The following is a 15,327-nucleotide window of genomic DNA, read 5'->3' on the forward strand; positions in this document are numbered from 1 at the left end:
AAGCCATTGAGGTTTTTTTAAGTATTTGTCTTCAAAAATAATGAAGGTCATCTTGTATCCATAGAGTCCACATGCACCTTTCCCTATTATTTCCAGCATTATTTCTATAATGAATAGAGTTATTTACATATTTAAATTAAAAAAGAAATTAGATACCAACCTTTAAATATTATCACAGTAAATTTCAGTGACCAAAAATCTCTATTCCATAGTTCCTCCCAAAAAATTATTAAAAATTATGACCTTTCAAAATTGTTTATATTGGTTTTTTCATTCTCTAGGGTGGGGGTGAAGTACACATCCTCATGTATATATGTTCATTTCTTGGAAATCACTGTGACTTAATTGCTTTAATAGGTTTTTAATTTAAAGAAAAATTATTTTGCATGTTTCAGATTAAAGCACATCAATGGATTGCAGATGATTTCTTTCTCTTTCAGGAAAGTAATGTGGGAAACAAAATGGTTTCAGTGTATTGCTTTGTAAACAAAGCCAAGATCATAAGTTTATTCCTCTTATTAACCACTTTGCCTTGCTCATTTTCATTGACTGTACATACCTAACCTAGATCAGCTGGGGATAGTGGAAGAAAATATTAGCCTCTCAACTTACTATAGATCCACTGCAAGTAAAACTGCTGTTATCTAAATTAGGACACTTTTGCTAAGAGGACATTTTAATAATTATAACAGAGGCTGGGGATATAGCTCAGTTGGTAAGAGTGCTTGCCTCACATGCACAAGGCCCTGCTTGTTAAGGTATGTGTAATCATTAAGATTGTTTATTACTAGTTTTCAACTCTGGGCTTAGAAAAAGAAAAAGCCATATTTACATGCACTAGAAAAATGTATCCTCATGTAAGATAACAGGGTAAAATCTTTACTGTTGCATATCTGCCAAGAGAATCTTGTAATGTGTATTTGCTTTCTAAGTAGATAATTCAGGAGAAATTGCATGTAGTGAGCCACTTCTTCCTTGTTAATTAGTAGGCTTAACCTTACCGGTTTTGTTCCAAGATGGCACATCATTCAGCTTTAGAATTCTGTAAATCTTTAGCTAAAGGTGGTGACTGGCAACATCTGTGTCTAGTCCCACTATTAACTTGCCATTCAGAAAGTCTGTAGCTGTAAACATCCCCGACTGGAAGCTGTAGGACACAGCTGAGCTTTCAGTCAGATGTTTGCTGCTGCCGGCTCTCACAGCCTGCGTGAGTACACTGAGGGGTGGCGCTGGGGATGCTGGGAAGATGTGGGCAGCCTCCCTTCACTGGCCTCTCTGACACAGCATATATGTTAAAAGTAGGGTGCCGATGGAATAGACAATATGATTGCTGTATGTATATGGGTGACTATGACCAGTGTAATTCTACAATCTGTACAATCAGAAAAATGAGAAATTATACCCCAATGATTCAAATGTATGAATTGCCAAGATCATTGTAATAACATGTGTAGCTAATAAAAATTGAAAAAAAGTAGGGTGCCGAATTAGGTGCTGCTGGACTTTAAAGAAGTTAGTTTTTAAAAGTTGGGGTTTTTTTTTTCCACTCTTGGGTTCTATCTGTGTTTTTACCCTGTCACAAGTATTTATTCTTTTAACCTTTCTGAGTAGGCTGGGGTTAGCTTCCTAGTAGTTCACAGCCTTATTTTCTTATCGACAAATTCTCTAGAAGGTACTTAACCACTACTGCCTAGCTGCATACAGTCCAGGGATTTCAGTCTTTTCTGTAGTGTTGAGATGCACCCATCCCTTTCCCTTCCTCCTCTTTTCCCTTGCTCTTCTCCTCCTCAGTGATGCTACACTCTGAATCAGAACTCCTCTCAGCAGCTGTAAGTCTTCAAGCCGCTACTCCTGTTTGCAGCATTTGCAAATGGTCACAAGTGCCTCTGTTTAAAGTGTACTTTGCTAACTATTACCAGGTATCACTGGCTTTGGGCTGCCTTGTGGGCAGGTGTGCTCTGAATAATCCAGAACTTCTCATGTAGATGACATTCAGCATGAACTAATTAATAATGTACAATTTTCAGTTTTCTTAAGTTTTAAAAACTTGTTTTCTCATTTCTGTTTTTCTTTTAATTACTGGAAAACATGTATTTTATTGACATTTTCTCTTCAATAAGACATTGGTATTTTTATCACTTATTAAGAAATTGCCAGGCATCGAAATGTGTTAGTTTCAGTACATAATTAAGGCAAAAGATAAAAATTCTTGTTAATATATTTTATATGCCTATCTTATTTGATTAGATTACAGACTTACCAAGGACAGATTTAGCTCTGTTTTGGTTTCCTGCTGTAAACATCAGGTAAAGCACCTTGATATAGGGCTCAAATAATTGTATTATTTTATTGCAGCAGTATCTACTATTTGCCTTCTTAAGCAAATAAATGACAGTTTGTCATGGTGAAGTGAGTCCACATACATCTGTGCTACAGCATTTATTTCTAGAAAGGTAATGTGTGTACAAGACTTACATGGGTGGAAGGAATTAGTTACTCCAGATAAGGTAACTTTTTAACTTATAAAGTACAATTTTTAGACTTAATGATTAGCATGCATGAAGCATTCCTTCCTATGAACTCTTAATAAAGCAGATTTGTTGTATATTCTGTGACCCTATGTTTTAGCACATTGGAAGCCTTCAGTTCCAAATAGCAATTGGATAGAGCCATTGCTTGGAACCCAGAAGTGCTCCCTGCCAGAGATAGAATATAATGTGTAATCTGTTAATAGAATTTTTTGTTTGGCCAGGTGACATTGTGTTTTTCCCATAAAAACTTGGTAACCTTAAAATCCTCTGAGATGAATAGAAATTGCACAATTTAATTATTTGCATAGCTGAATTTGAAATGTTTTTCAAAATGATAAGCCAAATCTAAGCTAAAAGAAAGATAGGTATTCTGCATTAAGCTGTTATACTCTGCCCAGCTAGTCCAGTCATCTTTAGATGCTGCAGGATTAATGGCACAATCTGTTATGTAACATTTGCTGTATATTATTCTGCCCTGGTGAAGTCAAAGACCATGTTAGCTTTAATTCTGAATGTCCTTGCTTCATGTACTTAAGTACAAACCTTTAGTCATTTGCAGTTGATTTCTTTTTATTTTAATTTTGAAGAACCACAAACTTGCTATTGGCTTACAAGGTTAACACATGACTGTTTAGAACAAATGCCTTAAAATATTAGATTATCAGTATTAATAGTAAATTAATAACAACTTGTTTCCTTATCCTTTAACTTAGATACTTAGAGAAAAGTGTGTGGTCTTAATTGACAAGATTTAGAAAACTCAGAAATTCTTTACTATTTAAGATTGGCCTGGGGCTTAAGATTGGTGGGTCCAGTTAATATTTTTTTTAAAAAAGTACTCAACACCATTCTGCAGATAACATGTTTCCTTAGTATATGCTTTGACATTACTTAGAGGTTCTTTCTTTAAGTAAACAACCACAAAATTATGTTTTCGAGTCAGCTTTATACAGGATATTCTTGGTTAGAAAATGGTCATAGAAATACATGATTGGTTAGAAAAATTGAGGCTTGGAGGGAAAAAAAGAAATACATGATTGGTTAAGTCCTCATTGGTGTTAGTGCCTGAGTCACTTCTCTATAGAGGCAGAGGGTTGAAGGGCCTAGCACACGCAAAGCCCCAGGTTCTGTCCCTAGCAGTGTTGGGGTGACCCAGAAGTGGACCATGAACCTTTAAACCCCCTTATGCCCATTGCATGTAACATGTCCTAGCTGATTCCTTCCCACTCCTATGATTAGACAACATTTTTCATTTGATGAATGTGCCATTATTTGCTGTGTATCTCAGGAAAGTTTTGTTCTTCATTTGAATCGGTCTAAGCTTAATTACTTACTAAAATTATACTATTTTAGATAGTCTCTGCCATAGTTTCCCCAACCTGATTAATTGGGGGCAGACATTTGGTCTATATTTGTCCTTGCTTCTGTAGCATATTACACACTTCCATATTACACCTCTGTTTTTGCTTTAGCTTTGCATTATATTTGAACAAACCATCCACTGGTTTTCAGAAACTAGTGTGCATCAAAATTACTTGGAGTGCTTAATTAAAACACATATTGCTGGGTCCTGCAAGAAGAGCTGCTCATTCAGTACTGTGGGGCTTGGAAACGTGTTTTCCTAAGTTCCCAACTGCTGCTGCTGCTCTCAAAACCCTGGAACTCATCTTACTTTCCCTCTTAGGTACTGTGCCCAATTAGAGTCTAAAGTATGACACAGAAAGTCCCACCCCACCCCAAGAAAAGTAGTCCAAAAGTTTGATTGTAAAAAGGTACATTGGAAATTTGAAGCCCTTTTACCCCTCCCCCCTCAAAAAAATATAGCTTTTGTTAACAGCTCTGATGTAAATAAATGCCAAACTGGGAGTATTATGTCCCTTTCCAACTATTCGCTCTTCTAAACGAACAGCTGGCTTCTGTGGTTAAGTCCCTGACAATTGCTAGCAGGGCACTTTCTGTCCTTTAGCATTTTCACAGTAGAACTAATAAAGTAAAACAACAACAAAAAAAAGTCTATTAATTGTTTAGCCCACAAAAACCTAATCGAGCTTGATGTGGCGGTGCACACTTACAATCCCATCTACTCAGGAGGCTGAGGCAAGAAGATTGAAAGTTGGAGGCCAGATTCAACAATTTTAGCAAAACCCTGACTCAAAATTTTAAGAAAGTTCTGCATACATAGCTCAGAGAGGCATAATGCACCAAGGTTCATCCCTAGTACCAGCAGACTTTATTTATTTGAAAAATAAATTTTTCAAAACGGCTGGAGCTATAGCACAGTAGTGGAGTGCTTGCTTGCCTAGCACAACTGAGGCCCTGGGTTCAATCTACAGTTCAGAAAAAGAAAAAACTAAGAAGAGTAAAAATCTAATTGAACATGTTTGCAAATATAAGCAAAAGAAAAAATGTGCTTGCAGCAGTATTAATTAAAACAGAAAAACAATATGTTTATGGATATGTGAAGATGTGCATTTAATCTTGAAAACCCATACTTTAAGAAACAGCCGTAAGGAGCCAGGGTCCAGGACCTGGGGTGTCTTTGATATGCCAAAGATGTTTAAAGTTGGCTGGCAATGTTTATTATATTTAATATTGCTTCCAAATTTGAGAATTTCCTCTTCTTTGATATGTGATAGGGCCACTTTTAATGCTTAGCAGAAGTACTTGCAGTTAATCAGAGGAAGGAAGATGGAGAAAGACTTTGAGGCACCTTAATAACACTTGGTACAGAAGATGGGAAGAGGTGAAGAGAACGTGAGTTATGAATGGGGAGAGAAGTGACTGAGCTCCTCACGGGTATTTCATTAACTTTGTCGTTGACCCAGATCAGAAATCTTAAAGACAAATGGTGGTCAGTGCTTTATATTGCCCATCAAATGGGTTCCTGTAAAAACAGGTCCAGTTGTTTGAAAGGGAATGATGGAGAAAGATGGCAGGCTGAGAAATCAGTAGCATTAGATTTAGAGCACCAACAGGCGCTATAAATTCCTTCAGTGAAAATAGTATATCTCTCTGCCTTTTCCTTGGATTCTACATTTTGAGTTGACTTTGCCTCATTTGTACGGATTGCTGTGCCTATTTTTTCAACAGATTCTACAAAGTTATATTTTTAGAAAATAAATTTGTCATGTACCTTAATGTAAATTTGAGTCTCCAGTAAAGAACCATTATAAACATAGTTAAGAGTTCCATAAATCCTGCTGTAAACCAAGTTGCAGTTTATGTAAACATCCTACACTCAGCTGTAATATATGGATTGGCTGGGAGGTGGATGTTTACTTCAGCTGACTTGGAATATCAACCAATTAACATTGATAAAGGGTGTGATGAGAACCTATACAGAAGCTTGATTTTTATTTAAGCTTGATTTTTCTAAGTTACTGTTGTGTCTTATCCATTTTATTACTAAATCTCTGACATGACATAAGGCTCTGGTATCAGGACAAAATAGTGTCCTCCTTTGGGAGTTGTGGTTAACATAGGCATTGTAGTTTAATAAGCATAGGTTTTGACATCAGATTTAGTCTCTGTTTGGACTCTACTAGTGAGTTGGCTACAAGAAGCAGTTTTGAACCTCGATTTTCTCATCTACAAAATAGGTATGGCAGTGTTTCATTAATACAGTACTTGTCATATTAAGAATTCAATAAATAATTATTATTACTGCAGTTGTGTTTAGGTATTCAATAAATGGTACTATAATGTTTAAGTATACTTTGTTTTAAGGTAAAGATGTTGCCAACTTTTTGATTAAATATACGTGGTTTGAATATTTGAAATCACAGTAATTTACTGGTAAAGAGTTTCGAAGACCAACTTCTGGAGCTGTGTTACTTTTGGTAAGTTATTTTCCTGTGCCTCAGTTTCCTCAATCTGCTAAATTATAGTTATGACAGTACCTGATAGGATTATTGGGACTAAGTAAGTTAATACCATTAATGTGGGCAGTATGATTCCTTGTACACACTCAGCTTTTGACAAATGGTACCCATTGTTGTTATTTTAAAAGCATATTTATCACCCATTACTTTTTCCAGAGTGGGTTGTGCCATATATTTCTAAACAATTTTTAAAGATAAGCTAATACCCCATAATTAGTTATAGATATGTATTGTTTGAGCAAAATGATACTTCCACATTTGTGCCTTTATTAGAAATACTCAGAATTAATTTCATATAGTTTTGTTTTCCAATTCCATGAAATGAACCTTTTCCAATTCTGGTGACATATCCACATTCTTTGTAGGTAGAAAGCAAAACAACAGCTGCAAAACCAGAATCATGTTAAGAGCTTACATTACTCCAGCAGCCTGACAGGTATCTTAAGTTCTTGCCAGTGCCTACCTCCAGAATTAGAATTCGCATTTTGTGCTGCTTCTATGGAGGATGTCTACTTACTATAAGAAAAATAATTAAATAAAAATGTGAAATGAAGGCATGGGACTTGTTTCTGAAGGTGAGTGCTGTTTTTATTTGTTTAATAAACATTGCTTGCTATAAATAGGGAGCTATCTTGTTATGTACTTGGATGCAGAATATACCACATTTGAGTGAGTTCCACATGTTTATTGGAACTTGTCAAATGCTTACATTATTTTATAATTTACATAATACTTTAAGAAATACTATAATCCATCATGGAAGGATATAATTTTAAAATAGTTCTATAAAATATCTTTTACAAATTAAGCATATTTGGGGAGTTTCCAACAATTCACATTTGAACATCTCAGGGAAAAAATTAATATACACATGGTTTAGGCTCTGCCAGATGGCCTGTAGGTTAAATTCCAAATTCTGCTGTTTAATTAGGTGTTCTTTATTCTGTTCCTTGATAGTCATAAGTTTATATCTTTACCTTATGTATTTTCCTTATTATGTAAAAGGGTCTTTGATCATGTGGGCTAGACTCTACATGAAGCATTGCACTTGTTTGAATGAATACGATGAAGGGTTTTAGTTGGAGTGAGACAACTCCTGCCCTTATAGGAAAATGCATACTTGATTTTGTTTTATTATATATTTATTAGAATTGTAAAAAGAAATTTTCTTTTGATGAATATGTGCTTGTTAGTTTTAAATATTATAGAATCTGAGCAAATGTTGAAATTTTGCTTCTATTTTCCCCCCTTGTTTACCATACTGCTTTTTGTTATTTAATTATGTTGATAGAGAACATAATATAAATTGAATTCCTTTGATAATTTTAGGATGTTTTGGAATTGAACTATTTTCTGTCAAGTTTGAACATTCGATATTTATTTCTCCCATTTTATTGTATTTTTGTAATCATTTTCTCCCATTTTATTCTATTTTTTCTGAATGTCTCCTACAGACTTCAGTAATTGTCATTTAAGATGTGGGGAATCTGTAATTAATAGAGTTTATCTTTTGGTTATACTTACTTCAGTGTTTTTGTTTGTTTTTGTACTGTGGATTGAACTCAGGCTCTTGACCACTGAGCCACATCCATAGCCCTATTTTGTATTCTATTTGGAGACAGGGTCTCACTGAGTTGCTTAACACCTCGCTTTTGCTGAGGCTGGCTTTGAACTCGTGATTCTCCTGCCTCAGCCTTCCTCCTGAGCTGCTGGGATTACAGCCATGCGCCATCACACCTGGCTACTTCATTGTTTTTAAAAATATTTTTTTAATAAATGTCAAAGTGTTAAGTGTGAAATATTATGCAAAATTATAGTTAGTAGCTAAGTAACTTCTCTTCATTATTTATCACTTAATATTGAAGATTTTTAAAACTAGTAATATTCTTTTTTCAAATTGTAGGGTTAGAATGAAGGGTGTTTTTATTTTTAATCTTTTAATTCTTTATATAGCTCCCAGTACATGATGAAACCAACAGCAGAATTTTTGTATGTATGTAAATCAGTATTACTTTTTTATATTAGCCTTAACTTCCTTTAGTTTACAGAAAAGAACTAGTCCCAAGGGTATGTTTTACAATTTGATACACATTATTCCTGTGAGGCTAAGTAACACTATTCCATGAACACAAGTCTTGGCAGTGCCCTTCAGCTGCTTTCTTGTCTGGGGACTGCCTGGGTTCAGTTATAGCTGGCTTAAGACTTGTGACCTTTTACTAATTTCAAAGTGATTTTTAAGGTCTGTTAAGTTATAGCCAACATATGTCTTTCTGTCTGTCTAAAAACAGGATTTGGGCTGTTTTGCTTTGATTTTATGAAGTAACTTAAGAAAGTTTTTTTTTTGCCACTTGTTCTCCATATAAATTTTGCAACTCAGATTCCCTGGAAGATTAAAAAAAAAAAAAAAGTACTTCTGTGAGGGTTTTTTTTTTTTGTATGTTTTGTTTTTTAACGTATAAAAGGTGCCTAAAGGTACCTTTTCTATGTAGCCTAACCATTTTGACATTGTGAAATGCTTTTCTCCCCCTGTAGATTATCCATGAATTGTTTTGTTTTGGATGTCTTTATATTTAATAATCACTTGCTTAAAAATACCCACTGTGTGTAGTCAGTAGCACACACAGAAAAACCTCTTGTTTGCAATTTATAGTATAGTTATTATTAACCAAAATACTAATTTTCTTTTGGGTAGACATATGAGTATGAATGAGAGTTTGGGAACCAGGTATTGTTAATCCTTCTCTTTCAAATAACTTTCTAAATATTTGTTCTGTAATTTAAATTTGTTAATGTTATAAATTCTGTCAGTGTCTTTGTATTAAATGTAGTGACCAAACTATGTCTCTAAACCTGATATAATTTTATATATTAGAACATGGATAATAAAAGAACAGTGAACATGCAAACACAGAAATTAATATCAGAGTAATCTAAGACAGCAAGTGAAGTTAATACATGCTTGCATTCCATATATATTTAATAATGATGTATGAAGAATCTTTATGCTTCATAATAAATTTGACCCAAGGTAGATGCAGTTGTCAAGAATGACTGATAACTATTCATCTATATGGCCAAACTGAATTTTAAATGTTTTCTTATGTTTTTCTTTCATCTCTAGTACCCATCACAAGTGACTCAAGTGATGCATATTAAAAGCAAAAAAAAAAGTGCTTTTTTCCTATTCTCACACAACACTCAACTTGCTTCTATCCCCAAATGTATGTGAAGATTTCTCCCCACCAGCAATCAAGGAGGTTTTTTTTTGCACATTTTCTGTTGGACATCAGCTAGGTATCCTTTAATTATGATACTGCATACCTGGACATAATGCCAGATCTCACAGGTTGGAGGATAAGTCCTACAAACTGTCTCCCCACTTCACATGCCACCTAGCAAGCATAGTTTGTGGCCTGTGCCTCTGAAGTACTGGCTATAAACCTAGGTTCCCACTATCCCTTCTCAGATGTGATTAATTTGCTAGAATGGCTCAAGAAATGAGGAAAAGGCTTTATTCATATTTACCAATTTATTATAAAGGATATTACAAATCCACATGGAAGAGATGCACAGGGCAAAACAATGGAAAGTACAAGTGGAGTGAAATCCTGCTTACTCTGGATTTGCACCCTCCAGAAACTGCATGATCAGCTATGTAGAAGTGCATCTGAACCCTTTCTCATGAAGGCTTCATTACGTAGGGCAGTCCTGGAAATTGGTGAGTGGGGCACAGAGTTTTGACTTTATTCTGAAGCTGTGACCCTAGCCACCAGTCATCTCATTGGCTACTGCAGACATTCATCACTCTCCAGAGATTCCAAAGTTCTAGAAGCTCTGTGTCTGCAAACAGGAATGAAGACCAAATATAATTTCACAGTTATCACAAACATGTCCTTGAGAATTAGACTGCCAATCTAATCTGTGCTCCATCACTTAACATTGGTGTGACCTTGAGTAAATTGCTGAACTTCTTTGGATAACTTCTTTGTAAAATAAACAACCAACATCAGGTTGTAGGGTTGAGAGAGAGAGAGAGAGTTGTAGGGTTGTGAAGGACCCAGCACAGTTAAGGTGTTTAGTGGATACTATTTCTTTTGCTTTTAGGCTCAAATGAGCTCCCTCAGTGTCCATTCCCAACCATGATGTTTATCTTAAATCAGTATTAAAGTCATCCACCTTGAACCTTTAGGGTACATTATAAGATTGATAGTTTTTATTATGACCCCAAGTCAAACCGTTTTCCCACAAATAATCAAGCCTTTAGCCTCATATTGAATAAAATTGTATGAAATGTCTAATTTTTATTATGGTTTGCATATGAGCTGTGTCCCCCCACTCCATGTTAATGCAGGAATAGTCAGAATAAAAATGATTACATTATGAAAGATGTAACCTATGTAACAACCTATGGCTGTTTCAGTCCGTCTTGTTTGAATGGAGTAATTGGACATGTGGGTATGGCAGGAGGTGGGTCACTGGGGCTGCCCTGGAAGGGTGTATCTTCCCTGTAGCCCCTCTACCCACTGCTTCCTGGCTGCCATGAGCAAAGCAGCAACCCTTCACTGCACCCTGCCTTATGTCATGTGCTTCGGAACAGTGGAATAGCCCTCTGTGAACTGAGTCCTTGGAAACTATAAGCCCCAAATAAGTTGTTTTTGTCAGGTATTTTAGTCACAGTGATGCAAAGCTGAATAACAGTCTTGTATAGTTTTAAAAAAAAAAATAGTCATAGTCAGCTCAGACAAGAAGGTAGAAGACTTCCTAGGACTGACATACCAAAAGATTGTATCAGAGTGCCTATTAGAAACCTCAGTGTGGGCCAGGCCGTATTGGATGTTGGAATCGTCAGGACAGTAGATTACAAAGTCTGAAGGGTGAGAGATGATGCTCTGAGTAGACTAGAACAGAATACATTAGAAAGTCTTTTTCCAAAATTGTGTTGGATATCCTAGGATTTGATTCATGCCTTGTGTTTATCTCTGCATGTAATAGGTTGAGTATGGAAGAAGCAATATGCATAAAAATTGGCAAACTTGTTTGCTCATTTTCCAACGTTTCCAGATCATTGCTTATAAAACACTGGTATTTACAGTAAATATATTGTTTTAAATATTTGCTAACCCTACTAAATTGTGTTTCTGTATGCAATAGTCACTTAATGACTTCATCCTCCAGTAAGTTGGTATGTTATTTGAAATTGCTTTTAGAGCTTAGGGGTTGTTTCAGAGAGTTAAAGGCAAAAGCGAGAAGAGAATAGCATTTTCAGGACAAAGTGATCCAGCAGACCCTTAATAAAATATGAGATATGTCTGTCTTTACTACACAACTGTTGACTAAAGCACTCTGACCTCATGTCCTTGTATGTAAATGAAAAATGTATAGTCTTGTAATTTCCTTTTTCTAGGTAAATCCATCCAATTATTTATTTTATGTTTATTTGTATGTGTCCGTATTTGCATGAGCACACTATTAAGCAGAAGAAGTTCTGGGTTTTAGCTGCCTGGGCTCATTTGAAGGCCCATTAGATCATTCAGATAAGTCACTTAGCACACTACGTGGCACATAAGAAGCACTCAAGAAATATCCCACTCACTTTAAATCTCCAGTCTTAATAGTACCTTGATGTTGGCCCTCCTAAGTTAAGTTGATCTTCTCTTTGTGACACAAATGTGTCTAGTATTTACTAATGATAAATTGCTCTCACTAGTGCTAAATTTATTACTAATTTATCTGCATGTCTACTTCCCTTCTCAGATTATGAGCCCCTTGAGAACAAAAATGGGTTTCTTTTTCATAAGTTCATTGTCTAGCATGGTGAAATTTTACTATTTTAAAATGTGTTTGTTTTCCCTTCTCAGGGGAAGATAATCCTTGAGCCAAAGAGACAAATAGGAATGTTACCAAAAAATCTGGCCATGTTCTCAAATCACTTTTCCCCTACTTGCCTCTTCACATTTTTTTTTATATAAGAAAAGAAAGTAATAAAATGACTGCCAAATTAAGACAAACTGTCTACTAAACATGAGTTAAAATGCTATGATCAGAAACTGAATAAAGGCAACATAACGACACTATTAAAAAGTGGTGTTCTTGAAATTAAAAGCCCCAGTTCACATTATAGGCCTGCTACTTTTTAGCTATATGACAACAAGAAAGCTCTGTTTTCTCTTTGACTATAAAGTAGGGTTTTTCACTATTTGACAGTTAGTGGTTAATATGAGATAATATTCTTACAACGCTAGCACTGTGCCTGGTAAATAGAGACTCTCAAATATTTTCTGAATAGAGTTAGCTTATATTATACTCTATACATTTTTCTCAAATTTATAGAGTATTATACTCTATAAATTTGAGAAAAATCTAGTTTATTTCACCAGGTACCATAAATTTACTGCTTGAAGTATTGTTCACATTAGTTGATACTCTGGCTTTATCTTGAAAAACAAAACTTAAAAAGTGACCAAGTCATTTTACTTCCATCATGTTAATATTGTGGGGGAGAGTAATGAAGATCAAATGGCAAAAACATACTGACGATTCAGTTGTGTGATTATTTTCTGAACACACGAAGGTAGACCTTTACTTCATACTACTCTCCTAAAGTGAAAGCAGTGAGAACTCAAGTCATGCATGGGAAACTTGACCACCATTGAACTATCACTGCCATTATGTGAGAGTTTTGTCCAAATCATTTCCCAGTAATCATGATGGAAAGCAACTCTTAAAATCCCCTCCTCATTTCTTCTCTCCTTATTACTGCTGAATAAACATTTTCTTTCAACCTTGTTTTGTGTTTTGCTTATTTGATATGCTTTTCAAAGTCTAACAGTTAGTGATTCAATTAGGCTATAGGGTAGCAGAAACCCCAAAACAGAGGCTTAAGCAAGACAGGTTTGTTTTTAAACTCTTACATGGAGTTCCAAAGGTGATTTTTAAAATTGCCACCATTACATCCTTAATAAAGACTGCAGGAAGTGGGAGGGATTAAGCCAGAAGTCTTGTCTGCGTCACAAAGTTCAGAAACTTCCAGCTTGTCTCCTTTGCCACAGTTTTATCCTGTGGCTGTTCATGAGCTGCAGCAGAGGCCAAGAAACAAAGTTCTTTTGCTGGGCACATTATCACTCGGAACAAAATCAAAGTTTGGCTTGGGTCACTATAACAAACTTCTTTAAGGATTCGGGTAGCTCTGTGTCACAGATTAGGAGATTTCCTATAAGGCTGAAGAACTTCATGGGATATGTCTGGAGATAGTGAAGCTAATAGCTAGGAATCTTGGTGGCATGGCATGCTGAAGTAACATAAGTTAACCTACCTGCACCATCCCGTGGCTCCAGACTCAGATGCCAGATAAAACATATCAAACACACAGCTGACTGCATGAGAAGAGAAGGGAAATTCCAGCTGCCAGAAATGAAGAGAAAACAAAGCCAGATTGGTAAAGTCAGGAACTAAAACTACACTGACCCAGAGGATGATAATCATGGCTCTGAGCCTCACCAACGGACTCTGGCATTTTTATATCAAGAGATAGGTTCCAGCCCCATACAGGAAAGCTAGTACTGAGATTTCTGCACAAAGCCAACACCTAGAAGGTGCTATGGCCTTATGAAAGGGGGTAAGCAGAATTGCACACACTGGCCCAGGAAGCTGCCAAGTTGTCTGAACCATTGAGGTGGAGGAAGGGTTTCGATGAGAGTTGACATTCACATCACAGTTTTGCTCTCAGAAGTATGACAATACTTGGCTTAAAAAGTGTTGTGGAACCTGCAGGGTGCAGTGACACACACTTGTAATCCCAGCAGCTCGGGAGGCTATCACAAAGATTGCAAATTCAAAGCCAGCCTCAACAACTTAACAAAGCCCTAAGCAACTTGGTGAGACCCTCTCTCAAAAAGTAAAAAACAGGTTGAGTATGTGGCTCAGTGGTTGAATGCCCTGGGGTTCAATCCCCGGTGTCAAAAGAGAAAATTATTGTGAACTCCTGTGTTGGGCACGTTAAGGTACAGGCTTTAGTAAAGCAGTAAGAAGTGTCTTCTTGGTGCCTCTATTATAATGTCATTGGTGAAAGGATTGGTGTATATCAGTCATGTTGAAAGAAAACTTGAACAACAGAAGGAGTAAAAATGCAGCACAGAAGAGACAGTAAACTGGTAGCAATACACGGAAGATCCAATGTACATGTGTAACTTAGGGGTTCAAAAGAAACAACCTAAGTTATGGGCAAAGCTGGCTTCTTACGTTCTTGGGACAAGGGACTGGGGGCACTGTTAGCTATTTTAAAAACCTTTAATTTCACTATTAAAGGCACATTTTTCAAATGCATTTTTTTCATTTAAGAAGCTACTAGTTTCACCAATAAAACTTTCTGATAGTTGTTATGTACATTACAGCATTGTAGGGTGGTCAAGGTATAACTGTACCTTGAATAGTTTCCACTGGAATATAGCTTCTTTGACCTAAGTAATGACTTTAGATGAATAATGCATGTATGTCATACTGTATATGCTGGAATATTTAAATGTTTAAATAGATAACAGCTATATTGGGGACCATAAATAGTTAAGTTCCCACGATTGGACGAAGACATAAGGAACTATTTTTCCTAATGGAAATAGACTGTAACAGTGGCTTACACTGTTAAGTCTTTACTTCCGAGATGTAAGCTGTTCAGTGTTCCGTATAGTAACTCCAGAGGTCAGTGGGCCCTGGGCCTTCGTGTTCTTGTATGGGCCACAGTCTTTACCATGTGGCTTCTGTCTTCATCATCAAAAAATGGCACTATAGTGCTTATGTTCCAGATAAGAAGGAAGAAGGTGCCAGGGCCAAAAGATACTCTCTAAATGTGATGGCAAAAGGAAAACTTTCCAGGAGAAAATGGGAGTTTGAAAGAAATGTTGAATTTCCCTCAGGCAGAA

At 36.1% G+C, this 15,327-nt stretch overlaps 1 long non-coding RNA gene across 1 annotated transcript; it reads left to right on the top strand.

Moving 5' to 3' along the window:
• Nucleotides 1-4,780: 4,780 nt before the first annotated feature.
• On the top strand, nucleotides 4,781-13,198 carry LOC120892882 (uncharacterized). Its single transcript, XR_005737676.2, has 2 exons — nucleotides 4,781-6,987; nucleotides 9,534-13,198. It is a non-coding gene; the product is annotated as an uncharacterized LOC120892882 (long non-coding RNA).
• Nucleotides 13,199-15,327: the final 2,129 nt, after the last annotated feature.

This window comes from Ictidomys tridecemlineatus, chromosome 7 (genome assembly GCF_052094955.1).
Source record: "Ictidomys tridecemlineatus isolate mIctTri1 chromosome 7, mIctTri1.hap1, whole genome shotgun sequence".
Taxonomy (NCBI): Eukaryota; Metazoa; Chordata; class Mammalia; order Rodentia; family Sciuridae; genus Ictidomys; species Ictidomys tridecemlineatus.